This window comes from Macadamia integrifolia, unplaced genomic scaffold, assembly GCF_013358625.1.
Source record: "Macadamia integrifolia cultivar HAES 741 unplaced genomic scaffold, SCU_Mint_v3 scaffold369, whole genome shotgun sequence".
Classification (NCBI taxonomy): Eukaryota; Viridiplantae; Streptophyta; class Magnoliopsida; order Proteales; family Proteaceae; genus Macadamia; species Macadamia integrifolia.
In genome coordinates this window covers 209,601-221,772 of record NW_024869731.1, presented here as the reverse complement: position 1 = coordinate 221,772, position 12,172 = coordinate 209,601, and positions in this window count along the sequence as shown.

Here is a 12,172-nt window from a genome sequence, read left to right as displayed (position 1 = left end):
CATCTCATGTATTACCCATGGAACCAGAATATCTAGAAGCGGATATGACCTATATAGAGCAACCAGCTGAAATCTTGGACAGAAAGGTGAAAACCCTTGGCAACCGCTCCATTTCCTTCGTAAAGGTGCGATTGGCTAATCATTCGCTTGAAGAAGCATCTCGGGAGAAAGAGGATGAAATCCAAGCCAAGAACCCTCATCTTTTCGAACAACCAGGTACGCCAATTTCAAGGGAGAAATTTTCAGAAGGAGGGGGTAAATGTGATACCCTACTTTTTGAACCCGATCTAATTACACGGTTGACCCGGTTTAACCATGCAGGACCCGAACCAGAGAGGGTTAAGGCAGGTTCCTTATGGACCATGATGGCAAGGGTAACTTTGAACACCGATTGGTCGGACAAGTCCGAGTCAGTGCCAGAGGAGACGGGTGTACCCAAGCCATGTACATGCATATATCATAAGGCCATGTACTGATAAAAGCTGGTATGTAGCTATATCCTAAAGCGCATACGTATAATATACCTTGTGCCGAGAGTGAGATTCATGCTGAGAGTCGAATTCCACCAAAATCTCACTTGTTGGCCAATTTTTGGCCCTCAGGTGGGCGATCACAGGTGGGCGCATCCGCCCACCTGAGTGACCCACCCATGTGTTACTAATGGTTTTCAGGAAGTATAAATAGCTATTATTATGTTTTTCATATCTCATTTATTACACTGAATAGTTGGTGAGAAAAGTTAAGAGGAGAGAGAAAAGAGAACGAAGAAGAAGAAAGGGGAAGGAAGAGGAAGGAGAAATGGATTTAAGTGGCGCCAAGGGTTGATCTTCCCATTCTGATGCCGGAAGAGTGATCTCCAACACGAGATCTACGTTTAGAGGTGAGCAAAGGCTATGTTCTTAAACTTTCACCAAACCCAAGTAAAACCCTTGATTTGGGTAGAGTTTCTTGAGGTCTTGTAAATTCCCCTTGAGATGATGAATCTAAGGTTTAATAGATGGTCTATGTGTTGATTTTGAAGGATTTGAAGAAGTGTTTACATGGTTGGAGAAGCATTGGTGATTTGAAGTGATTTTCGGGTTTTTGAAAGAGTTCTTGAGCATAGAAGGTAAGATGACTTCCATTCTTTAAATCTAACCTAGATCTAGGTTAGAATCATCTTATGAGACTTTAAATGTATGAAAAATGGGTTTGAAAAAGCCTCATTTGATTTCTCCAAAGGTTGGGGAAGGGTTTGGGGAAAATGGCATTTTTCTGCCAAGACCGGTGGGCCAAATGGCCTGCCTGAGGGCACCCACCTAAGAGGACAGGGCCTCGGGGCCAACCGGTGGGCCCTACTGACAGGCCGACCGATAGGCCAACCTGCCCACCAATCCTAGTAGGCCCTCGGCCTCCACCGATGGGCCCCTATCGGCGGGCCGACCGGTGGGCCTACCTGCCCGTCGGTCATGATTGGTTGGTCAAGACAAGTGAGTTGTCCGACCCACCCGAGAGGCTCCTATGGTGATTTTTACGTCCGAATGGACCCAAAATGGACGTGCAACCTTCTTTTAGGATTCTAAACATGATTTTATTATCAAATCTTGTTAGTTTTGACCCAAAGTGGTGAAATACTAACCCTATTCACTTATGATAGGTTCGCCAAAGTTCGCGTTTCTCGCGTTGGATCTCACCCGTACCGGGTGTGAGTCTTTGTACCCAATAGGTAAGTGGGGAGAGGATGTTTGGCCTTATTTTAAGGCTTATTTGACATTCATTAAATTGTATCTAGACTAGCCATGCCATCATCCAAATTATATGTAGCTTAACCATCCTCATATTTTTATGCCATGTGTGTTGTGTTTATTTTTCTCAATGTCAAATGGTGATGTGCTTATGTGATGAATGTTGATCTCATTGTGCATGATGCATTAATAGACTAGATTCCATATTCGGCTTACAAACGAGTACATTGGTGGCCCGTGGAATGGGACGCGGTGGCACTATGCAATCGTACTATGTCATATAGGAGCATGCAATTTAGGATTATCATCTTCCCATACTACGACCCTTCCCAACAGGGGTTGAGGTGTTGGGTTACCATTCGGAGGGAAGTAGTGGTCGCGGTTGTTGGGTCACTGTGGCGGTTAGACATACGCCCGGCTGGTCATTAGGACAGTCGGCAACCTCGGTGGTATATTCAAGAGGGCCAATCGTACTGCTTTTAAATTACTGCAGTCAGCACCTTTATTTTCTATCATTTACTTTTATGTTGAGAGCCGGTGGTCGGCATGCTTTACTTTTTTGAGTACTCACGGTGGGCCTTCTCCGACAGCCCTATGGGCGTATCGCGGGATGGAGTTCGAGGCTTGTACCCGGAGTATACGCGCACTGTGGTTGTAGTAGCACTAAACTAAAGACTTAGTAATGTTGTTTAGGTGGATGTGATGAAAAATGGATTGCATAGCATATGGTGCATATAGTTATGATTGTTGTGTGGACTGTTGTGTGGTCCTCCTTTTCACTTACTGAGCTAGTGAGCTCATCCCACGTGTACACCTCTTTTAGATGATTTTGCAGGTCACCAGCCTGAGGATCAATGGTCGGGTCCCACAGTTGAATTCCCCGAAGAGGATTGGTGGGTCCCCGAGGAATATGAGCACGGCACAGATTGCACGTGCGAGGGCTGTGCTGTGGGACCATAGTAGGGACTTCATACAGGGTTACTTTTTGATTCTTTTGATGACCCCTTTTGTATACTTGATACGTGAATTGTTATTTTTTTGTGTAAATAACATGCCTGCGGGCCCATATGTATTTATCTNGGACTTCATACAGGGTTACTTTCTGATTCTTTTGATGACCCCTTTTGTATACTTAATATGTGAATTGTTATTTTTTTGTGTAAATATTATGCCTGCGGGCCCACATGTATTTATCTATGTACTACAATTTGTGTATCAAGTATATTGGGAATATTTACAGGTAGATTAAGTCTTCCGTTGAACTGTTGAACATTATCTTAGTTGTGTGTATGCTGTGGTTGAATACTGTATCAGATGATCCTGACAGGTTTGGGTTAACCGGAGTTAACCCGGTCACCAGTCCGGTTCTGTGTGAACGGGGTGTGACAACGGTGGTATCAGAACGTGATGCCCTATTCACTCACTGCATACCATATAGACCCCATAGAATCTATAATAGGAAATGGGATTGGATAAATTGACGAAACTTTAAAGAGTTAAAAGCCAAAGAAAGAAAAAAAAATGGTTGCATTTAGTTATTGCATTCATGGCGTGCATGAGAGAAAGTTACTTGGAATCAATAAAAGAGTAGTTAATTTATGTCATAACCCATCGAGTACGAATTTAACCAAATTTTGACAGCATAACGGCGCAAAACAAGATTTCCAAAAAATTTTCACACAAACACCTGATAAACAACATATAAATATATGTCACAGATCATAATTAACAAATGATGCCACAACTAAACTACAAAAGTTATCAAACATACAAATTCACCACAAACCACCAACAAAACATAACACCCCACAAGTAAGTCCAATGACAGATAAAGTACAAAGAATGAGAAAAGAAAGAAATATATAATAAGATCTGCAACATGGAAACAGGTGAGAAGCTGGTGTAGACGGACGAGCTAAGTCCTCAAAGATCATCGTCATCATCCAATACTATTACTCCGTCCCTCCTAGGTCTCGAGCTAATGTTGAGTCGACGGTCGTAGTAGTCAAACCTCGAGTTCACCAGCTGTACATCTCTCCGAAGTCGGGAAAAATCTACGAAAATGGCATTGGCCGAGTATCCAAGTCCTGGCCCAATCTGAGGAAGGAACTCTCTAAGGTAGCCTGCCTCTCTAAGATGTTTTCCTCCCTAGAAGCACTCTCATCCAGTCTTCTTAGCAGTTGATCTTGCTCGTCCTTCAAGGCCCTCATAGCGGACATCATGCCCTCAAAATCATATGCACCACTCTCAGGTGGTGGGGCTCTGTGCTGTGGGCCTGCAGCTCTCGTGAAGTCAGGATCAGCACCTCTCGAGTCAAGAGGCTCCTCCTCAAGGATATCCTCGTCCACAAAATCCTCCTCCTCACACTGAGGAACATAGTCCTCATCCTCCTCACTAGACTCCTCCTCCATAGGAACATCCTCCCTATGGGCATTCCTCCTATCCCTGCCTCTCTGAGCCCCTGCTCTCTGAGGTACATCCATGAGTGTGTGGAGACCCATCCTCAATAGATTTCCCCTATCAAACTTATCTGCTGGAGTCTTTCCCTCCTCACCACTCAGGTCCACCCTAAAGAACTCAAAGATCTTGGTGAGGATCCTACCATAGGGAAACCCTCCGTCCTCAAGGTGTGAGGTATGGTGCTCCATCATCTTGAGGATGACGTAAGGCAAACACAAGTGCTCGGCACCTCCCTCTAAGGCCGTATAAATGCAGAAGGCTAAGAAGGCTGCCATGAAGCCCACCTAGTTCCGGTGACCTCCTCTGGGGAGCAAGTTGAACTGGACCAAACGGGCAAACACACGAACCTCTGGGTAAAATGACGTCTCAGAATCCGGACGCTCCCTTCTCCACAGATGGTCTCATAGATGTGGTCCTGTGTCTCCAAACTCAAGAATGGGCCCACAGGCTTACTCCTTGGAGGATTGTAGAAATACTGCCCAACTAAGGAGATGTCTAAGATGCTAGCCAGGGTATCCACAGTCAACTGAATGTCCACCCCCTTCACTATGCTAGTTATCACATACTCTCCATATTGGTAAGAGACCTCCAAGTTGCAATAGAATCTACGAACCAGTTGCTCATAGCACAGACGGTCTATGTTGAGGATAGACTGCCAACCCAGTGAGGTGAACCTCTCATGAAGCTGAACCTTGTGGAAGTCGCTGACTACCACGGTCTTCTCCATCATCACAGACCTCTTTAGGAAGTCCTACCAGTTGGTTGCAGCCTCTAAACAGCGGAAGAGTCCCTCATCGTAGTCGGAGGGATCAATAGGGGCAGGTCCGGGTTGCCTTGTGCAAGGGACTGGGGAACTAGTCCCTGCACTCTTCCGTTTGGAAGCGGTGGTCTTACGCCGAGTGGAAGAGGATGCGGGTTCTTTGCCCTTGCGAGAAGACATCCTGGCAAGAAAAGAGGAGAAAGAATGGTGAGTAAAGAAGAGGAATAACAAAGGGAATAAATAGATGGGTAAGCAATAAGAGGAAGCCCCAAAACCCAAGTCTTGCAAATAAAAAATGTGACAAGCGAGGAATGATAGAAAGTCTATGGATGGAATGCATGGTAAGTGACAAAACAGAAATTATGGCAAAACAGAAATGTGACAAAAGGCAGATAAAGCATGACAAGTAAGGAATGATAGAAAAACCCCAATTCTCAATGTGCAAGGTCAATCTAAGAAAAATAAAAAGTCTCAACTTAGAGTAAAGCTTGAAGCTTACATGTTCATGGATGAAATGCCATCATTCTACAATCTAGAATATGCAAAAACATCTACTATTATGATATTGAGGTGAAAGGAATCCACAAGTATGAAGGGATGGAAAGAGAATCAAAGAAACCCAACACAAAGAGATGGATTTTCATGGGAAGAGATGGGATTTCAAGCATACATGACTTTCCGTGATCTCTACAACATTTCAAGTACAAATCAAACATAAGGAATTGCATTTGAGTTGTTAGTTGGGGAGAAAAGGGTGGAGAAAGAAGAAAGCCACAAATTAGAGACAATTTAGGGCACGGTTGGGTTTTCTCTCATAAATGGAGAAGTAAAGCCTAAAACTAGAAATAAATTACGAAGAAAACACCACATTCACATGAAATCATTGTTCTATGAAAAGAAACACGGAAAAGAATCGAGATTGAAGACTACACATGGGTTTTACCCCCAAAGTACACGTTCTGAGAAGAAAATGGGGAAGAGACTTACTTGTAAATGGAGGAGTTGAGTCTTTCCAAAACCGCCGGATCGTTGAGTGAGATCGCGAGTGGAAGCGTCAAGGAGCTCTCAAAATTTGCCTGAGAGAGAGAGGGAGGAAGAAATGGGAGAAACATATGAAACAGGGCTTAAAAGCCCTGTTCACGTTTCTGCCTCGGGTCGGACCGGCGGGCCAACCTGCCCGCCGGTTGAGAGAAAACTCGAAAAAAAAAAAAGGTGTGTGGATAACACCATATGGTCGAGTGGGACCATCGTCCTACTTGTTGAAGCACTAGCCCTGTATTTTCGGGATTAAGCTATGGCTAGTTGCAAAACATCATACACTATAATATCCCGTGCGTTGGCATATGGTTATGTGCCGATATATATTCTGAGGTGCTAAACCAATGTTGTGTATGGTATGTTCCAGGTGCAAGGACACTATGGTACGTACTAGATCCGGAAGCAATGCACGAGGTACCTCGCGCGGTCCTCGTCCGATCGGTCGACCATGAAATCCTAGAAGGTCTCGCTCTATGGGGCAAACCCCACTCCCACAACCTCCAGAAACCTTTGGTCAGGGTGTGGCACAAGGGGACCCACCTGTGACTACACTTCCGGACCCTCCACCGGTCATCACTCCGGGTGATGTTGCTACCATAATCCAGCAGTCACAACAGGCTTTCCAGCAACAAATGCTTCAGCAGCAGCAAGCATTTATGGCTGCTATACAGCAACAGTTAGACCTTTCTCAAAAAGGTCAACCTCCTCGGATACTTACTCCACAAGACCCGCCTGTAGGGTCTGGTATGGGGCCACAAGTGGGAGGTGCACCTCCAATTCTGCCCTTCAACGTTCCTCCGTATGTGGTGCCCCCTCCATACCCTTACTATCCGGCGTATGCACCCAATTACCCCCTGACGAATAATATGTCAAGGGTAGTGGAGTCATTCAAGAGGAACTTACCACCTGTATTCTCTAAGTTGAGAAGTGACCCACTAGAGCCGGACCAGTGGATCCATGAGCTGGAGAAGATATTTGAGGTGATTGAGTGCACTAAGGCACAGAAACTTATTTGTGCGGGGTTACAACTCAAGAGGGAGGCCAACTCTTGGTGGCAAGCCTTTAAGCTTATATTGTTGGCCGCACATCCGGAACCCACCTGGGAACAGTTCAAGGAGTTTTTCTTTACCAATCATTACCCACGTAGTTTCAGAGATCGTAAGGAGACGGAATTTATGGCCTTAACTTAAGGGAGTAAGACTATCCTTGAGTATCAGCAGCTGTTTGAGAGCTTGTTCCATTTTACCCCTAAGCATATGAGGTCAGCTGAAGAAAAGGCTGCAAGATTTCTGAAGGGGTTAAAGGCATCCATTGGGTCAGTACTGGAGGTCTTAGATTTGACAAACTATGGCCAGATTGTGCAGAAGGCTAAGACCATAGAAGATAAACAGAAGGGAGAACAATCCCTCACACTTGGATTGTGGAAGAGGTCAAATCCATTTCCGGACATGGGCAACTCCTCCAAGGCGTACCGTGGGTCGTATAGTTCTGGGCCTACATATAGACAGCGTATAGGCCATCTGGCTACCCTCCTCGACCAACTAGTGGTTCGGGCTCTACATCTTTTCGCCCGAACACTAGTACGGTGCCTACAGGCCCAAGGCTGCCCCGACCTCCATCTATAGTAGGTCAAGTGCAGAGGGGCCCCACCCCAGTTTCGGCATCATAGATCCATTGCTTTAACTGCCATTCCTATGGGCACTATACTAAAGACTGTCGGGTCAGACCGGCCTTGCCCTCCAGTCAGCCCTCTGCATACCGACCTCCCTTAACTCGAGGGAATCAATTGCAGGGAAGGATGTATGCCCTATCAGCTGAGGAAGCTGAGGCCAGCACGGAAGTGGTAGCAGGTACATTTTAAATTTAAGAATTTCCTTATATTGAATATTGATGACCTGCTGTACTTATATGCATTGTTACACTAGGTGTCCTACCTATATCGGGCATACCAGCCTATGTCCTATTCGATTCAGGAGCTACACATTCATTCATATCTAAGAGATTTGCTGAGAAACTTGGTATGTCACCCAGGACCCTAGATCATGGGATGATTGTTAGTATACCTACTGGTAAAGTTACATAGTTGAAGTAGGTGTATGGGCCATGCCCAGTGGAAATCAGTGGGAAGAAATTAGATGCACAACTCATTAAATTCAACATGCAGAATTTTGACGTTATACTGGGCATGGATTGGTTGTCGGCCCATCAAGCTAATGTGATGTGTGCTGAAAAGCTAATTAGGGTGACAGATGATGAAGGAAGAGAATTGGTATACCGAGCAGATAAAATGAAACGGGCTAGAAAGGTCCTCGTCTCCGCTCTTCAAGCGGTAAAGTTTTTGGAAAGTGGATGTCAGGGTTACTTAGCATCTGTACTTGATGTGGATGCAAAGGTTGCACCCCTAGAAGCGGTAAAGGTGGTTAAAGAATTTCCTAACGTCTTTCCAGATGATCTGATGCATCTATCGCCTGATAGAGAGTTGGAGTTTACCATAGACATGATTCCTGGAGCAGCTCCAGTGTCTAAAGCTCCATATAGGATGGCACCAGCCGAATTGAAGGAGTTGCAGATGCAGTTGCAAGAATTGTTGGAGAAGGGGTTTATTCGCCCAAGTGTTTCACCTTGGGGTGCCCCAGTATTGTTTGTCAATAAGAAGGATGGTAGCTTGCGTATGTGCATTGATTACTGGGAATTGAATAAGCTAACCATTAAGAACTGGTACCCATTGCCATGCATTGATAATTTGTTTGACTAACTGTAGGCTGCAAGGGTATTTTCAAAGATAGACCTTAGATCATGCTATTATCAGCTCAAGATAAAGAGCGGCGAGATACCCAAGACAGCATTCAGGACTCGGTATGGTCACTATGAGTTCCTAGTGTTATCTTTTGGGTTAACTAATGCACCAGCAACATTCATGGATTTAATGAATCGAGTATTTCACGATGTCCTCGAAAAATGGGTAATCATTTTTAATGATGACATCTTGATCTACTCTAAGACAGAAGAGGAACACACTCAACACTTGAGAATGGTGTTACAGAGGTTGAGAGAACAACAATTGTTTGCCAAATACAGTAAATGTGAATTTTGGCTTAAACAAGTTGGATTCCTGGGACACATAGTGTCTAAGGCCGGAATCGAGGTGGATCCTGAAAAGGTGAAAGCAGTAGTAGAGTGGGAAAGCCCTAAGAATGTTACTGAAATTAGAAGTTTCTTGGGTTTGGCTAGATACTACCGGTGCTTTATTGAGAATTTTACTCGGATCTCAACACCAATGACTAAGTTAACCAAAAAGGGTGTGAAATTTGACTGGGTAGAGGAATGTGAGATGAGTTTTCAGGAGCTGAAGAAGAGGTTGGTGTCGGCCCCTGTGTTGAGCATCCCTGAAGGCACAAGTGGAATGATAGTCTACACTGACGCTTCCAAGGTTGGTTTGGGTTGTGTTCTCATACAACGCGGTAAGGTGATAGCGTATGCTTCCTGAAAACTAAAGGAATATGAGAAGAACTACGCCACTCATGACTTGAAACTAGCTGTAGTCATTTTTTCCCTAAAGATTTGGCTACATTATTTGTATCAGGAGAAGTGCGAGATATACAATGACCACCAGAGCCTTAAGTATTTTTCACCCAAAGAGATTTGAACATGAGGCAGAGGAGATGGCTCGAACTCATGAAGGATTATGACTGTGACATTCAGTATCATCCTGGCAAGGCTAATGTAATGGCAGATGTGTTGAGTCGGAAGGCACAGACTGTATCACTCTCACACTTAGCAGTCAGCCCACCACTCGTACAAGAGGCAACGCTGATGGATGAAACCCTCTTATATGAAGGATCAACCTTAGAGCTTGAACATCAACTAGAAAACCTTAAATGGTTGACTGTATCACTGACGGCTCTATAGGTGCATCCGACTATTAGGCAAGAGGTGATAATGAAACAACCTTTGGATCCTGAATTGTAGCGGATCAGAGTTAAGATTCAAGATCAAACAATGAACGACGATGAATTTATTTTAGCCAGCGATGGGGCATTACTGTTTCGAGGTAGGTTATGTATGCCCGATGATTTGGATATACAAGACAAGATAGTGCGGGAAGCACACAGCTCTGAGTACTCACTCCACCCAGGAAGTACAAAGATGTATAAAAAGACCTTAAACAAAATTACTGGTGGCCAAGCATGAGAATCACAATAGCCCTATATGTGGCGACTTGTCTTGCATGCCAAAAAGTAAAAGCTGAGAGGCATCGACCTTATGGTACTCTTCAACCACTCCTAGTACCAGACTGGAAATGGGATAGGATTACAATGGACTTTGTCACCGAACTACTATGTACACCTAAGGGGATGGACGCGATATGGGTGATCGTTGATCGGCTTTCTAAGACTGCTCATTTCATTCCCATCAAGACCAAGTTCTCTATGGCCAAATTAGCACAACTTTATATGGATAATATAGTGCGCTTGCATGGAGTGCCAGTGAGCATTGTATTAGATAGAGACCTAAGGTTCACTTCCAGATTTTGGAAAAGCTTCTAGCATGCCTTGGGATCACAATTGAATTTGAGTACTGCTTTCCACCCATAGACTGATGGTCAGTCGGAGTGAACCATACAGATATTAGAAGACATGCTCAGGGTATGTGCAATGGAAATGTGTGGTAGTTGGGAAGAATATATACACCTTATGGAGATTGCCTATAACAACAATTACCAAGCTACAATTGGGATGGCTCCGTATGAGGCATTATATGGTAGGAAGTGCAGAACTCCTCTGTATTGGAATGAGGTAGGTGAACGCCGAATGTTAGGACCTGAAATGATACAGATGACTTGTGACAAGGTCGATGTTATTTGAGAACCGATTAAAGCAGCTCAGTCTCGTCAAAAGAGCTATGTAGACAACCGTAGGAAAGACATTGAATTTTAGCCAGGAGAAAAGGTGTTTCTCAAGATCTCTCCTACTAAAGGGTTGTAAAGATTTCATAGAAAGGGGAAGTTGAGCCCGAGATACATTGGCCCATTTGAGATCTTAGCTCGGGTTGGCTCAGTAGCATACATGCTTGCTTTGCCACCTTCACTCAGGAATGTTCATAATGTATTTCATGTATCCATACTGAAGCGATACGTTCATGATCCATCTCATGTATTACTCGTGGAACCAAAATATCTAGAAGCTAATATGACCTATACAGAGCAGCCAGCTAAAATCTTAGACTGAAAGGTGAAAACTCTTCGCAACCGCTCCATTTCCTTTGTAAAGGTGCTATGGGCTAATCACTCACTTGAAGAAGCATCTTGGGAGAAAGAGGATGAAATCCAAGCCAAGTACCCTCATCTTTTCGAACAACGAGGTACGCCAATTTTGGGGATGAAATTTTCAGAAAGGGGGGGTAAATGTGATACCCTACTTTTTAAACCCGGTCTGATTACATGGTTGACCCGGTTTAACCATGCAGGACCCGAACCGGAGAGGGTTAAGGCGGGTTCCTTATGGACCATGATGGCAAGGGTGACCTTGAACACCGATTGGCTAGACAAGTCTGAGTCAGTGCCAGAGGAGACGGGTGTACCCAAGTCGTGTACATGCACATATCATAAGGCCATGTACGGATAAAGCTGGTATGTAGCCGTATCCTAAAGCACATATGTATAGTATACCTTATGCCGAGAGCGAGATACATGCTGAGAGTTGAATTCTATCAAAATCCCACTTGTTGGCCAATTTTTGGCCCTCAGGTGGGCGGTCACAGGTGGGCGCACCCGCCCACCTGAGTGACCCACCCATATGCTACTAATGATTTTAAGAAAGTATAAATAGCATTATTTGTATTTTTCAATATCACATTTATTACACGGAAAGTTGGTGAGAAGATTTAGAGGAGAGAGAAGAGAAGGGAGAAAAGAGAACGAAGAAGAAGAAAGGGGAAGGAAGAGGAAGAAGAAATGGATTTAAGCGGTGCCAAGGTTTGATCTTCCCATTCTGACGCCGGAAGAGTGATCTCCAACACGAGATCTACGTTTAGAGGTGAGCGAAGGCTATGTTCCTTAAATTTTCACCATACCCAAGTAAAATCTTTGATTTGGGTAGAGTTCCTTGAGGTCTTGTAAATCCCCCTTGAGATGATGAATCTAAGGTTTAATAGATGTTCTATGTGTTGATTTTGAAGGATTTGAAGAAGT